The sequence below is a fragment of the Camelus bactrianus genome, chromosome X, assembly GCF_048773025.1.
Source record: "Camelus bactrianus isolate YW-2024 breed Bactrian camel chromosome X, ASM4877302v1, whole genome shotgun sequence".
Lineage (NCBI taxonomy): Eukaryota > Metazoa > Chordata > Mammalia > Artiodactyla > Camelidae > Camelus > Camelus bactrianus.
In genome coordinates, this window is record NC_133575.1 from 104,050,452 (window position 1) to 104,067,098 (window position 16,647).

Below are 16,647 nucleotides of genomic sequence, written 5' to 3' on the forward strand. Positions count from 1 at the left end.
GTGTGGGCTCATATCCCCGACCCGGGGCTCCTGCCCTCAGTGAGTGAGGGACATTTAGGGAGAAGATGGGCTGAGCAAAGAGGAGGAGATCGGAGAAGGAGGAGGAGGCGAGAAAGCAGAGGGCAGCAGTCCGTTTGCATTCGGGTCTGCATTTGTGATTCTTGAGCTTGGAGGTCAAGGGAGTGTGGCTGCTTGCTGGGGAGGAGACACCAGAGCACGGTGGGCCTGTCCATGCCTCTGTGTGCAGGACCAGGTCTTCATCTTCTCCTTCCCAGAAAACAATGGCATGGCTGCTGCCCACGAGCCTGTCTGGGTCCCTCCCAGCCCTTCCTCTACCCCAGACAGCCTCTTCCTCTTTCGCCGCCTGGCTCCCTCTGCACCAGGCCACCCCTGCTCCTGCCACTTTGCCAATTCTGTTCCCACAGAACAGGAGAGGAAGAGGTGCCCAGGAATGGGGCCTAGTGGGTGTCAAGCGAGTCGGGGAGGCTCTCCCGGGTCAACCATCGTGAGGATATGGGGGGAGGGCAGGAGCCAAGGTGAGGGGAGCAGTGGTGCCCACCAGGACATTCTCAGATCTCGGGGACAGCCCAGGGGAAGGAGGCAGGGAGGGCGCCAGGCTCCAGGTTGGGATTTGGGGAGGAAGTGGAGAGGAAGGCGAGGAAATGCCAAGGAAGTTTTCCCTTGTCTTTCCTTAGGCTCTATATCTAAATTCTTTAGGCAGTTAGGGGAAAGTCACAGGTTCTTCCTGAGTCTTCTAGGCCTTGATTTGTTTTCAGCTCAAAATAATCTGCATGCCAGAGACATTTGGGGGTGGGAAATTTTTGCTCCCTATGTGCACAATATTCATGGCAATATGTTAATGATCACTGAGTTTAGATGCTGAATATTTGGGCATTCATGACACTATTCTTTCCATATCTCTGTATATTTAAAAATTTACATATCATTTTGAATTTAAAAATCAAAAGGAAAATAGGAATATAATCGTGTGAAGGGACATGGAAGTTACTACTTCCCTATGGGAAACTGTCAGCCTAGTGAAGTTCGACATCCTTATCTAACAAGGTGAAAGAAACCAGAATCACACAACACGGGGCTTCTAACTCTGCCGGAAATGATCTGGGCCCCCAAGTTGTTAGACTCAATGGTTTGTAAGAACAAGAAGTGGACTTAATACTGGGTGGAATTACAGGTTAGTTTCAAATACCCTAGGTTATGTAGGGGACCTCAAGTTTTGCACTTGGTTTTCTTGGACCTCATCTAAAATGACCCCAGGCATCTGGCAGAAACAAATGAAAATCCTTTCTGGACTAAGATGCTCAAATTCTAGGTCTTGAATTATTCTTATAAATACATTTGAAATGCAATGGACAGCAGGTGTGCAAGGATACGTGGGCACAGAAAGAAACAAGTCTCTGTGAACGCAAACCCACAGAAACAGTCACTTTGCCCATTTCGAGAGGCACTTGCTGGTAGGTTTTGTTTTAGTCTGTTCAGGCTGCACTAATAAAATATCATAAACTGTGTGGCTTATAAACAACAGAAATTTATTACTCATAGTTCTGGAGGCTGGGAAGTCCAAGATCAAGGTGCCGACAGATTTGTCTGGTAAATGCCTGCTTCCTGGTTTTACACAGGGGTCTGCAGACACTTCAGCTCCTTATAAGGGCACTAAAGCCACTCATGAGAGCTGTATCATGACCTAATCACACCCCAAGGGCCCCACATCCCAGTACCATCACACTGAGGGGTTAGAATTTCAATATACAAATTTGGGGTGGGGGAACACAAACATTCAGTCCATAACAAGTTTGTTTTGTTTACTCTGTGGAGGTCTTTTGCCACTAACATTCTATTTTCTCATTGTGGTATTCTGCTTCTCAGCAAATAATTTGCATGGTCAAAGAAGGAATTACTTTGATGACTAAAGGCTGTTAAAAATGCAAATTTTAAGTAGGTGAACATCAGGTGGATCTGGGTGGGCCATATTCCAGGCCTAGTGAAATCCACCATTAGACAAATTCTAAAGAAGGCGGAGAAGAAAAAAACATTAGGTAATAGACTCCTAATTCCATATTAATTATATGTTGATCATACATAGTATTTACTATACCTGGAAAACATCTCCAAAAGATTTATGCTGTAATGACTGAACAGTACTGATTTGGTTAGTGCTTCCATTTGCAAGAACATATCTCCAATACTAAATAAGATAAGCCTGTTCTAAAATTTTAAGTTATAACTAATATTTTAGGAAAAATTATAGTTGATTATACTTACCAAAAGAACATTTTTCCTTTTGTGTTAAATATGGGAAGATTTAGTCTTTTACCAAAAAAGGAATTAATTTGATCAAAATAATTAATTCCAACCTTCCTTTTAAGAGAAATATGTAGGAGAATCAACTAAGAAATTTAAAAAAACTAAATGATAAATGTTCAAGAAATTCTATAAAGAATTGATTTAATGAATTACATGTTTAATTACTATTTTACTATTTTTTTGAGATTGTCAGGAGGGGAAAAAGGAACAACAGGAGGAAGATTTGCTGAGTCGGGCATTTAAAGCAGGCAATGAGAACAATGATTGGATTTTAAAAATCGCATTGTGAATATAAAATTTTATCAACTCGTTACTCTCACCCTTTCAGGTATATTGAAAACATGTTAAACAGAAAAAAAATGAGGAAGTTTTAATATTTCAAATTTTTAATTGGGTATGAAAGAATATAACAAAAAAGCCTAACCCCCAAAATTATTGCATTCAAAGGCTAAAGGTATGACCAGTATGTGCAGACTGAAGACTCAATGGTCTTTACAATAAGATCTCTACTTTTAGTTTGTTTCTGTGATAATTCATTTTAGCTTTATGGAGATTTCTGACCAAATTGAAGAACTCTGTCTTTTGGGGTTTGTTTTGGGCTATAATCTAGTTTTGTTGTTTCTTGTTGAAAATTTTAAATGTGGCATTTTGGTATTATTTTGTATTCAATGATTTATGATTATGTCTTGTTAATTATATATAGTTATACCAAAATGTTGCTGGAAAATAAATCATGACAAGATTTTTAAAAGCCAATTAAAAAGGAGATGAGAAAACATTAGATGCAGGCAACAACAACAACAAAATAGAATGACTATAATCAACAACTTATTCCAGTAAAGGTACAATACATATTAGGTGACAAGGGAGACAGAATTCTACTCACTTATTTCTCTGGTCATTCAACCAATCTCGGAAGAGCTCCAGTCCCAAATCAGGCGCTGTGATAAGTGCCTTAGGACTCAGTAAACAAGAACAAACACAGGTCCTGCTCTCCCGGAGCTGGCCGCCAATAGGAGGGCAAAGGTCTTTACCAAACATTTATTCAAGTGGGTGTAGAGTTTCAAGTTTTGACACTTCCGCTTCTGACGAACTTGGAGTCATACATAGGGACTGAAGTTAGTCTCTTCCACAAAACAAACGAACAAACAAAATCCAGGTGAAATATACAAAAGAATTCTTTTCAGATATTTATTATCAGACAGTGCAAGACAGTGCTCGCTGAGAGAGGGGAAATAAACCAGGTGAACCCTGGTTTGCCCCCAGATTACTGGCTTGAGAGGATTCCCAAACTGCAGTGTGAAGTGGGGCAACCAAGTAGAGTCCAGTATTTCCTTTGGGCTGAGAAGACAGACCTGGGGGTCTAGGGAGGCCAAAGAGACTAGAATAGGCAGGGCAGAGCAGTGGAGAGGAGACAGCTATGTTTGGGGGGGTAGTTTTAGGGATGTGTAGAGGGTTCCTGTAGAGTCTTCAGTTGAATACTGAGTAGGATATGCATGCGAAGCAATTAAGTCTGATGGACAAAATAACCACACAAGAGGAATAATAGTAACAGTCCGCAGGCTTCACATTGGCAACAGGTATTCATGGGGCTTCCAAGGAGAACCATGGGAACTGGTTCAGCTGAGAAAGAGGGTGTGGGGAGGGCCCCCAGAAGGGAATGAAGGCCACAGTTCCAGGGGCACGTCCACAGTCTGCAGAATCCTCAGATCCATGCTACAGTGGCCTCTGCTGAATCCCAACAGCAAACCTGATCCCTTATTCTGTGTTACTAGTTGCTCAAAGGACTGCAGTTTGTGCTGAACCAAGAGAAAAAAGTCCTGGGACATTTGGAAAAAGACTTACCAAGCACTTAGACAGGCCCTATTCTAGAGAAGAGGCCTCGATTAGATTATGGACCTGCTCGAGACTTAGGTCTTCCCATGAGGCCATGGTCTGTCTGTGAGGAAAGTTTTGGGCTCCCTTTTCACCAACAAGAGCAGTGGAGTAAACCTGAGAAAGTAAACTGCTTGCTGACTCCAGAACTGCAAAAGCACAATCTGCATCCAGGGTCATCTGATATCAAACCTTTGATCACAATTCATTTACCCATGGCCCCAGAGTCCCAAGGTCACCCATACAGGGTTGAAACCCAAACAGGGGTCACCAGAAAATTCCTGGCTGGAGGAAAATGAAATCCTATTCGTGGTTTGGTACAGGCTAACATGGGAACTCCAGGCTCAGTTTCTGGCTGATACTGTGAGGATCGTGAGCTTTGCATTACTCCAAGACCTCTTCTTTGGAAATGGGATGGAGAGGAGGGGAACAGTGCCACTGGGGAGGTCAACTTTGAAGGGATTGAATATACAGTATAGCCAACTGAGACTGAGCCAAATCAGAGAGGTTGGCTGAGATGACCACCATGCTGAATGTTAAGGTCATCTGAGCACTCCCTGGGTGCTAGACACTGTTCTGAGTGCTTTAGAGTCACCATCTCAGTCAATCCTCACAAACTCCTAAGGGAGGAAGTGTTGTCATCCCCACTTCACAGAGGGGGATCCTGTGGATCAGAGAGTTTAAGGGACTTGCCCGAGATTACACAGAACTGGGATTGGAAATTAAACAGCCTGTCTCCTGAGCTTGTACTCCTAACACTTGTGTGTGCAGCAGCATGTTGCTTATGTGGGCAAATGTTAGCCCTTTCACATAACTATTCCCCAGCAGGGTTGGAGTTCATCAAGCCAATTCATTTTGTGATGGCAGATAAAGATGCTACATTAGCTACATGTATCTGAGTGTTTTCCCCAGACCACAGGAGTTATTCTGAGAAGCCACATTTCTTACAAGAGTAACAATTGGTCTGGAAGAGAGAGCAAAGAAGGGGAGAAAAATTTTTCTTTTTCTCCTTCTCCCACTATCTTTCTCTAAGTCCCAGGACCTGATTGGTTAGGCACCAAGAGGAGTCATGGTAGCTCACAATGGCTGTCAGAACCTTGTGGCCACGTGCAATGGCAAGATCTGACAATGGCTACCACCACCTGGGTTACTCCATGATCAGGGCTGAATACGATGAATTAGAGGCACTGGAAGCCATTACCTGGGTACCATTTATGTACCTGTTCCCTGGACACTCAGCTATTTTGTCTCCGAGCCCTTCCTTGGCTTGACAAAATCTCTCTATTAAAAGTTCTCCCAATGGGAGGAATTACAAAAAGTGTCCTAAAACAGTGTTCATTGCATTTCAACAGGTCCACTGGGTAATGTCAGTGATTGTGGTCTCAAGACCCAATTACCCAGTGAAAATTGCAAGGCAGTTCAGTCCAGGTAGGATTCTTGACACTTCCTTGATCTCTGGATCCAGCTTTGGCTATAACTCTCAAACTGTTTTTTAGTAAATACCAATTTGCATAAGTGGGGTGTTTAACTATAGAAAATATGGTTGTGAGTGGTCAAACTTCTCATGCCATATTTCCTTGTGAGTCTCTGATACAGAACAACTATATGGTTAACATTAAAGTGTGTGACCCATGTGGATATTGTTTAGAGGTAGGACATGAATTTTTATAGGATGTCAAAGGATTAACAGTGAGGACAGGGCTTTGTAGGTTTCTTTTATAGTGGTGGTGTTTAAGGAACTAAGATGGCTGTTATGAGGAAATGTGACTTGCCCCCACACTGGCTGCCCCACTCAGTCTCACGTGACAACTGAGGAAATTGAGGCATGGAGGTCTGGGAGAAGGACTCAGGTCACACACTTCCTTCCCTGAGTGGCTGGGAAGGCTCATCAGCCAGGTTTCCTCCACCCCATGTACAACCAGGTAAAGGCACTAAGATACTGTTTTCAGTGCTCAAAACGAATAGAAGGATGGGAATTATTTGTCTTCCACGAGGATCAAGAGGAGGCATCCCGAAGGGGTGGAAGGTCGGGACTCTGAAACCCGACAAATTGGGTTCAAATCCTGGCTCTGTCACATACTGGCTATATGACCTTGAGCCAGTTACATGCCTTTCCTGTACCTCAGGGCCCTGCCCTGGGTAAATGGGTATAACAATGGCACACATCAGATCTGTTATGACATTAAATGAGCTAGTATATGTAAAGGCCTTGGCAAAGTGCCTGGCAGGCAGACTTCCTGAGCGAAAGTCTGGTAATGTTTGTGTTGCTATTCTTATCATGAACATATTCCTGGTAAAATGGGGGGGGGGCCTTGGGGGCCTAAGAGACTGGAGAATGGGTGTCATCACCTTCTCTTTCCCTCTGGAATGAGAACCTCTTAAAGCCACAGACAGGGTAGAGAGTCTTCCCTGGCTCAATCTGTGCTCTTTCCTTGAAACCCAGTTACAGCTTGGTTTGCTGTTTGGTTTGGGGTTTTGATGTCTTTCTTCTGAGCCCCAGTGCTCTTCCCTGGGAGAAAACAGGCTGCCGTCTGGGTCCCCCTGCCTGGGTGTTGGCACCTCTCTGTGTCTCCGGTCTACGCTTCTGAGGAATCTGATTTTATTTAAATAATTTTACAGAATTGACTCATATTTTTACATTTTTGCTATAGAAAATACACGTAAGAATTACATCCATAGAGATCAGTTAATTATCCATCTCCCCACTCCTTTCCTATACTCTGCCATCTTCCGTCCCTATACCAGAAGAACTGCCATTAGCAGTTTGTTGTCACTTTCTCAGACCTTATATTTTGTATTTACTTTTATCAATATAGATGACTCTGAAGAAAGACAAATGGGATGATAAGACAGATACTGTTTTCCAAGTTTCTTCAACTACCATTTCTTGGAGCTCCTTGCCAGGTCAGTACATAGAGACCCCTTCATCTTTTTCAATAGCTGAATTTTTGATCGTATTATTGATAATACTATAATTTATTTACATAAGGAAATTAGAATAATTGCCTTTTGTCTTCTTAAGTGGGTGTCTCTTTAGAATAACAAGTCATTCATCCAGATATTTTACAAAAAGGTAAGATTTGATACAAGTTAAACACATAAAATGGGGTTCATTGTCTTTTTCAGGCTTTCTCGGTTGCGCTCTCTTCCTGAAGCCATCTGTGGTGTCAGTCAGTCATGGATCAGGGAGCCGCTGAAGTCAGTCCCAGCACACCCACGCCCATCACCAAAAGGATAGCAGATAAATACCTAAAACCCACCCTGACCTCCAAAAACGTGATGAGCTTTTTACTCGGCAGGCAACTGGGGAGGCACAGAAATGACTTGGATCTGTCCAAGTGGCTGTGGATGCTGACACGAGCCACACCAGGGTGGAGCTGGCCATTGCCAAAAAGTCATATAACCTACCTGGTTATGCCTGTCCATAATTTTGGAAAGTGCAAAAAAAATGCAAAATAACAAACTCCTCACTGTTTCACCTGTTAAAATAAAAGGTGCCTGTCATGCTTTTTGGTTTTATGTTTTTATGCCAATATAGTTTCCTTAGGTCACACTGGAGAGGCAATTCTATTCATTCTAACAGTCTATACAGGAGCTCTCAGACTTGGAGGAGGTGGTAGATTACACTGCAGGTCAGATTTCTTCCACCTTTAATCTGAGCAACAACAACAGCAAAAAGCAAGGGAATAATTACGTAGTCCCAGGTCACTCGAAGACCCAAGACTCCTGTCCCCTAGGTGTTTTGGAGAGACGTCCACTGTGTTCCCCTCTAAAACCTAGTAGTTGCTTACTCTGGTGAGAAGACATTGTTTAAGAACAGGCCATGAGCCAGAGGGACATTTCAGATACTCTTTTTTTTTTTAAATTCTGATGCTCATGAGAATATCATTTAGATATTCCACAGCATCAAATAGTCTTTGTTGGTTCTATTTAATATTAAAAAAATCATAACACAAGGCATTTAAAAATGGGGACATCACACCCTCAGGGCCTTCTAAAGGTAGTTGTTCTTGTCATTGCCCCCAAAGAAGTGGAATCCCAGGTCCCTTTATTTGTGCCACGTGAAGTACACGTGTTCAGGCCACAGCCGGGTGAAGAGAATTCGCTGGACTGAAGCGAAGCCAGCCCGTAGGTCAACCAGACTGTGCGAGGGCTCCCACGGAAAGAGCCCCCAAGGGATGTGCTGCGAGTGTCAGATGCTCACTGGGAGAAACTGGAAATGGGAGTTACGTGGGAAATGGCATCCAGAGTGAGAGGGAAGCTGAGGGCGGACAGGGAGGGTTAAGAGCCAGGGGCAGGGGGGCTGGCGGTGGGAGAGCCTGACTACCAGTCAGATGTTCAGGTGGAACTCTCGCCGTCTCAGACTTGGCGGACCCCAGAACAACTGGTACCCACCCTCCACCTCTCACGGGGGTGGCCTGACCCTCCGCGGAGGACTGGCTGGTGACGGCGTCATCACACACACTCATGTGAGCTGTGACCACTCACCCTCAGGAGGGTGTGGACTCACGGGGAGTCTGGGTGGGTTCAAGACCAGAGAGGCTGTCCTCACAAAGGCTCAGTGGTGTGCGGGGCTTACAGAGGAAAAGACCCTCACTCACTGGGGGCACGAGGTCTCAAGGTGTCTCCTTGGAGAGACTGGTTTGTCTCTCCCGAAGTCAGAACCACAAAAACAAAATTAAAAAGGGCAGTGGCTGGGTGAGGTGGGGGTGGGGGAGACAGGGAGAGGGAGAGAGAGGAGAGGCGGGAGAAGGAGGGGAGATACATGGGAGGTATATCTGCTGCACAGGACCAGCCATGTCCACACTCAGCCTCCTTAAAAACCTCCTGTCCTTTGGTTTGTCTAGGAGTTCACAGCCCTGCTCTGATACGAGTCCTTCTTGACCAACATCCCCCGTGTGGTGCCGGAGGACCAATACCAAATATTCAGGGAAGATCCTCCGTCACTCCCAAAGGCTCCAGGAGAGAGATGCAATGCCAATCCTTCTTTGGTCTTCCTGGGGTGGGGACAGGAACAGGAACAGGAAGTGCGCATGAAACCAGGACGAGGTGGGCCCCCCTCCCGGGCTCCCCTCCCTCCCCTCCCTTCTTCTTTTCTATTGCCTGCCCACCTCCCCTTGCCCCACTCCAAGATAGGGCCAGCCGGAAGGGAAAAGGAGGAGGAAGGGGCTCCCTGATGTGTTGGGAGGGGGATGGCTGTGCTCTGGGTGATGACCAGAGACCCTCCAGCAGAATCCCGGAGCTGTGCGGACTGTACACGCAGACACTGCCTGTGCATCATGTATACTTACACGTGTGCGTGCGGGCACAGAATACCGGTACCTCTGAGTGCCAAGGAGTCTAAAGCCTGAAATTCTTTCTCTTTACTCTCACATCTACCCCCAGGACAATGGTTATGAACAGGAGGATTGGGGGGCCAAAACACAGCTCCTCACCTCCCCTGCACTCTGCCACTCTTGACTTTCTTGGTAGTGGCGGCACGGCCCTACCCAGCCTGAAACTACTTCACCCAACCTCTTTTTTGACCCCGCATTGAGTCAACAAACCCCCTCGCCTAGACTGCCGCAAGGGCCCTTGACATTTTTATTTCCCAACCTGAGAAAAGAATGTGACTCGGTAAAGGAGCTTACTGTAAGAAGGACCGCTGATGCAGCCGGACCCAGAGCAAGTGGCCCGCGGAGGGACGGAGGGCACCGTGGGTGGAGGAAGGAGCAGGCAGTGACTCCAGCTGGGACAGGGAGCATTTATGATGAGGTCCTGTCTGGGAGAACATTCCTTCCCCTTCTTGCTATGTGCTCCCTTCTCTCTCCTGGTTTCTGCATAAGACCAGTGAGCTTAGAATTGTCACCGAGGTCAGCAGCTGGGGCAGCCGGAGGGCACTGCCCACCTGGGGGCTGTGCCCGTGGGTGGAGTCAGATGGTGTCCATCAGTACCAAAGAGTCCAAAAAATGCTAGCAATTGCAGATACATATTTTAACATTTAACTCAGGTTTTCTTATGTTTTAGCATGGAGGGCTCAGCTTCATGAAATAGCTAATAACTGTTTCATGAAGTTCAGCTATTGAATAAGAGAAACTCTCCAATGGACGTGCAAGCATTTTGATAGTACTTGGAGGTTTTGTGGATGCTGGCACTTTCTAGCAGATTTGTAACTGCAAGTAGTAACTTAGCTGTTCAGAAGCGACCGGCTTTCTTTATATCTCTGTAACTGATGTCACCTGGCTCATGACACCCCATGAATACTGAGGGAGGAAATTATTAAACCTTGCCACTCTAAGGTGACTCAACCCCTTTAGTTTTTAAACTTTATCTCTTTACGACAATTAATTACTTTTTTGTTCTGCATTTCAGTTGTGTGGCAAATCCTGCATCCCGAATCAGGGCTACTCTCTCCTCTCCCCTTCTTGCCTCCCCCTTTTCTCCCCTCCTCCTTGTCCTCTTCACCCCTCCTCCTCTTCTTTCTCCTCTACTCCTCCCCCTTTCTCCTCCTTTCTCTTCCCCCTCTCTTCTCTCCCAGGTTGTCATTTCTGACCTTCTCTTGCCTCGTCCCATCGTCCTCTCAATGGCTTCCTCCCAGAGCTCCAGGTAGATTGTGGGGCCAGGTGTCATTCTGCGCTGGGATCCCCAATCTTTCACGTTTCCTGTCTCAGTCCTCTCTCTTTCCTTTTCCAGCCTCTCTCCGGGACCACTGCGTACAGTTACACGGGTTGTGCACTCTGCAGTTAAGTGAATCCAGTCACACGTGATGCACGCTGGAGTTGTGCAGCACACTGCTTGCTTGGCAGCACTTTTTGGCACTGTGCCCAGCCCCTTCCCTAGCTCTAGAAGGGCCCTCTTCCCTCCCAGGGGAGAGAAATCAGCACTTTATCCCGTCCCGAATCCTGCTTACCTGTGGCTTGAAACGCAAATCTCTAGGCTCTGAGCCCTAAGTTTGGCACCTTGGGGGTCTGCACATACTTCTTTCTTGCAACAAAGCTTGGCTCTTAGGAGCAAAAGTGTTTGCTTTCAAAACTAAGCTCTAGGCAATGGGCTCCCAGAACCTATTTCAGAAACCCAAAACTACATCTTGATTGGATGCTGATTTCTGCTATTCTGTTGAAGAGGATTCCTCAGCTTCAATGAGGGAGGGCTCTTGGGCAGCAAGAATGACTTTGGGAAAGAAAATCTTGGTTTCATCTCCCTAAATATTTTCCCACTGCAAATTTTAGTGGTGGTTGGGTAGGTCTGGATGTGTAGAGCACAGTAAATTCAGAACTAAAATCCTTCCACAAGGTCAAGAACATTTAAAAATGGTCTTATATGCAAGGACCAACCCAAACCACGAGCTTTGTCATGTCCACTCCTCCCTGCTAAAGAGAGGGCAAATAAGGGAAGGACTGGTAGGGACATATTCTTTTAGTCTAGACTAGGGTGGATGTACCCTGTGACCTTTCAGGCCGAGGACCAGGAGGTGGAGTGATGGGAAGGCAGACCCCAGGGAGCTGGGCTCTCCAGTCCCTCCAGGGGCCCATGTCTCAGAGGAGGACCATGATAAGGAGGACCATACAGAGCTGCAGGAAACAAACCTGGCTGTACAGGTAAGTGTTCTGCCACATTGCATGCCACAGCAGAGAGGCTGTTACCCTCCAGACGCATGTGGGAGAAGTCATGTTAATTACAATTTCCTTTCCTCATGGGAAATCTATTAGAAGACGTAAGAGTGGGTCAGTGACACTAAATATTCTGGGCAACTGTAAGAAGTAGGGAGAAGTCTTTTATACATTTGTTTTAAATACGGGGAGTAGGACAAACTCAGTGCATCGACTATTTCATGGACATTAATCATAATGACATGCTGTTGCAGGGAAGTTGAGAAACACTTCATTTGAATTATATTTAATTTTATTCTAGGAAGTACTTTGATTTAGTTTCTTTATAAAACTAGTGAAAAGCACCATACATCTAAGATGGGAGCAGATTAAATAATAGGGTAAGTAGCTGAACTTTGTGTACAAAGACAAGTTCATCCACAGGAATCTGTTATTTACATGATGCTGTGTCTGTTACTGAAGGCAAATTTGTGTGCCTGACACACAGTGAGGCCAAACTGGAACATCAAAGTTTGTAGGAGAGAAAGGTTTATTGCAGGGCCATGCAAGGAGTGTGGGTGGCTTGTGCTCAAAATACCCTGAACTCCTGGAAGGGTTTCAGCAAAGCATTTTTAAAGGCCAGCTGAGGGAGCAGGGCTCGCAGGATATGTGATCAGCTCATGCACAATTCTCTGATTGGTTCATGGTGAGGGCACAGGGTGGTGTCACAGGGGTTAACATTATCAATCCTGAGGCGCCAGTAGGTCTGGGGGCTACGTGCTCATGGTCGTCAAGTAGTTCATTTCTGCCATTTGGTGGGGGTTTCAGCATCTCTAAAACAACTCAGGACATGTGCATCTGATACTATCATCTAGGTACTTCAGAGGGGAGCTACAGCAGAGGATATAGGGGAGGGGTCTGTCCTGGGAAGGCCCCCCAGGGTCCTGCTTGGTTACATATCTGGCTTCATTATTCTGTAAAATGCCTGCTATTTGTGGTCATGTCTGCTTTCTGTTCTGTGCTGTTACACATAAAGTAAGTTAGCAAGAAGTGCTTTGTTTTATTTTTTACTTTTTTAATTGAAATATAGTTGACGTACCAGTTTCAGGTGGACTACATAGTCTAGTAACCATCTGTCCCCATACAAAGTTTTACATTATTGACCATATTCCTTATACTATACATCCCTGTGACTTATTTATTTATTTTATAACTGGAGGTTATTTTATAACCTCTAATCCCTTTCACCTATTTGGCTCCCCCTACCTCGACCTCTGGCAACTACCCATTTGTCTTCTGTATCTGTGAGTTTGGTTTCACCTTCTTTTGTTTGTTTCATTTTTAAGATTCCACATATAGGGGAGGAGGGTATAGCTCAGTGGTAGACTGCAGGCTTAGGTTGCACGAGGTCCTGGGTTCAATCCCCGGTACGTCCATTACATAAAAAAATAAATAAATAGGTAGATACACTAAGTGAAAGAAGCCAGACACAAAAGAGCATATTTTATATGATTTCATTCATACAAAAGTCCAGGATATGAAAATCTATAAGAGATCCTTACTCTTTTTGTTTTGTTTTAAATTGCTTTATTTGGGGGAGGGGTAGTTAGGTTTATTTATTTATTTATTTTGTATTATTGTTGAGGGAGGTACTGGGGATTGAACCCAGGACCTCAGGCATGCTAAGCACACGCTTTACTGCTGAGCTACACCCTTTCCCCGAGATCTTTACTCTTGATCTTAGGGGTAAAGCATTTAGTCTTTCACCGTTAAGTATGATGTTAGTTATACATTTTTCATAGATGCTCTTTACCAGGTTGAGGAATGAACTGAAGCTACTGATGTTAACTGGAAGATTTATCAGGTTTCCTTATGAGCAGTGTGAGCAGTTTTTCATCAGCAACCATTGTGTGACATCATTGAATTTACCTAGGTCATTCTCTCTGCCTCCTTACTGTGTATCACTGTCAGGCAAGGGGGAACCTTACGCCTTTTCTCTTGTGGAAGACATGCATATGATCCACCCTTAGTAAGAAATATTATCAGAGGGAATGAGGCTTCTTTTTAAGAATGGAAGTTTATTTTGAGTCAAAAGTGCTCGCAAGCTAGATTGAGAGCTACAGAATATTTAAAAATAAATGCATTTTGTCCTTCAACTGTTCTTGCAATTCTTGAGCTCCTGACACCCAAAGAAAAGTTAGGAATACCTTCTCCTGCTAATAAATTTGCTAGTAGGTGTTCCTGTAACACATGTTACCACTTAGTTATTTCAACTGTTTGTGAAATATTTAGATATATGATAACTCTCAAAGCTGTAGTGGTGATTTTGCACATTCTAAAAATGTATATGTTGAGGCAGTGATTGAACAGTAATCTTTCCAAACTCTTTTTAAAAGACTGCTCAGTCTAAAACCTCCAATTTCTGATGATGATGGTCAGACACATATGTCCCATTATTACTGTAGTAAAAATTTGTAGAAAAAGTGATCTCTAAAGGGATTTCCTAAAAAAAAATCAAACAATTCAGTGACTATTGTTGTTGCTACAAAACTTCTTCCAAAATTTACACATTGTAAACTGACTATACGTCAATAAAATATATATATTTTATTAAATTTATTAAAAAAAGTAACCACAACTTCTTCCACCATCCGTGCCCTATCTTTGGTACTACCTGCTTTGTTTTTATTGCTACATAAATGTGGTACTGATTCCCCACCCAGGAGCCTCTGCCACGTTCACACCTTTGCTACAAGGAGGTATGGCTCTTGCTGAGGGTCACTCCGCATCTCACAGATCTCCTTTGGTATCCACTCTATCTTAGGGACCAAGGATCCTTATTGTCCCAGCATTAATCTCACTTTTATAGAAAACCAGTTGAAATCCGTTTTGGTTTCTTTTATAGGACTATTAGAACATAAAGGTAGGCATGCACTGTGAAAGGGGGACTATCTAAAAGTATGAACTTGGCTGTCCCTTGCAGTGACCTCATGGGAGCCTCCAGTAAGGGGCTTGGACCTGCTGTTTGAAATCTGACCACAGGAGAATGAGAGGTCATCAGTCCTGCCCTTCTCTAGCAGTTTACTCCCTGAAATTCCTCCCAATGTTGCCTTACATCAACCCCAGTGCCAGAGACTCAGAAGAAAGAAAATCTACCAGTTTTATCTGCCCACAGTTGGTGCAAACACGTGTGTGTACCAGGCACGGTACTAAGTGTTTTACACGCAATAGTTTGTGTAGCATCATCTCATTAAAACAAAGAAGAGGGTAGCTGTGCCTGTAAAGTTTGCTAGAAGAGGAGCGAGACTGGGGACTGGGTGAAGACTCCTGGGATGCCTTTTTAGTGCTGTCGACTGAAAAACAATGCATAACCTAAAAGTTGAGAATTATGTTTTATTCTGTGGCCTTACTGGGACTATAGCCCAGGAAGGCAGCCCCTCAGACAGCTGTGAGGAACTGTTTCAAAGAGGTAAGGGAGGAGCCAGGATACATAGGAGCTTTTCTTGGAAACAAAAAAAACCTTACAGTTGAACATCAACAGATTACTGCTAAATCACACACATACACACACAGAAAAACAGACATAACAAGTTAATGATTTTAGTGCTTTTCTATGTGTGGGGAGAGGCAAGAGTCTGGGCTCATTGAAAACATTCCTTTGATGTTCATCTTAATTAGGGCCAGTATCCCATTTTTCTTCATCCTGAGTTTCCCTCAGGATACACCACTGGGGGTGGTTGCAGGGGCTGACAGGGTTGCAACATCCTTTGTTGACTGAAATAGCAGGCAACAGTCTTTGTCTCCAGTGCCTGGGGCCAAGTATCTGGGACTCCTCATTGTTTGAGGCTCAATGCACCATGCATCAAGTAGGAGCTACATTAGTTTGATGACATCATAAGATCTGCATAGGGGATACTACAGTGGTCCTGGTGGTAGGGAGAGGCTACATCCCTGAGATTTACAATCCACATAAATTACCATCTTAACCAGAGAGAATGATTAGTAATAGTGTCAACTTTACTCCTCCCCACAGATTTTGTGTCATCACCAGACATCAGCCCACTGAACTCATCCTAGACAAGGGGACATCAGATCACAGGATGCCTCCTAGAGGATTCATGGCCCAGCTCAGAGCTGATGTCAGGGAGGAGAGTGTCTAAGGGACAGGATCCTGGTCAGAACTGACCCAGTCTCCATCTCTGGAAAAGAAGTCCGACCCACTGAGTCCACATTCCCATCAGTCTCCCGCACCATGTCCCGTGTCCCTGGAGAGAACCTTCTTGCTATAATCCTGACACACCGCACGCCTCCTGGGAGAAGTACACAGGCACGTCCCCTAAGCACCCAGGCAATGGAAAGAGGACAAGGTCCTCTTCAGCCCCAGGTACATCACGAACAGTTCTAGAAAAGAGCCAAGGGGTGAAGGGGCAAAACGGGTGTGTGGAGAACAGGTTTCATGGGGGAGAAGGGAAGGGGGCCTACATTTGAGATATGGGAGAGGCAAACGAGGAAGGCGGGGCTGACACGTGTGGGTGAGAGGAAGAGGACCCTCTGCAAGTGGCAGGAAGGGCCTGGGAACGGGAGCTCTCAGCGAGGAGGAAGGGCACTAGGGGAGATGGTAGCATCTGCCTTGCCAGCCGGCTCTATCCTCCCCTTATCATCCACGGTCCCCTCAGGAGGAGGGAGATTCATGGCCCAGCTCAGAGCTGATGTCAGGGAGCTGAAAGTCAGGGGCAGACAATGGTGATGGTGACAGAAACCACAATGGCATCAGCATCCCTAATCCCTGGTGCCCCTTGGATTATTACCGCATAGTATCCACTCCCCAAACCCAGTCCCTGCCCCTGGGGACTAAACACTCTACAAAGAGAAGGCAACTGGG

The 16,647-nt window shown here is 45.0% G+C and overlaps 1 long non-coding RNA gene across 1 annotated transcript in view; it reads right to left on the reverse strand.

Annotated features, from left to right (window-relative positions):
* LOC123615349 (uncharacterized) overlaps positions 1–16,647 on the reverse strand; it is a 20,957-nt gene continuing 4,310 nt past the window's right edge. Inside the window, exons 3-5 of the long non-coding RNA XR_006722915.2 lie at positions 10,730–10,913; positions 9,828–9,925; positions 1–9,194 (exon numbers count right to left, since the gene is read on the reverse strand). This is a non-coding gene — a long non-coding RNA (uncharacterized LOC123615349). The remainder of the gene's footprint in view (positions 9,195–9,827; positions 9,926–10,729; positions 10,914–16,647) is intronic.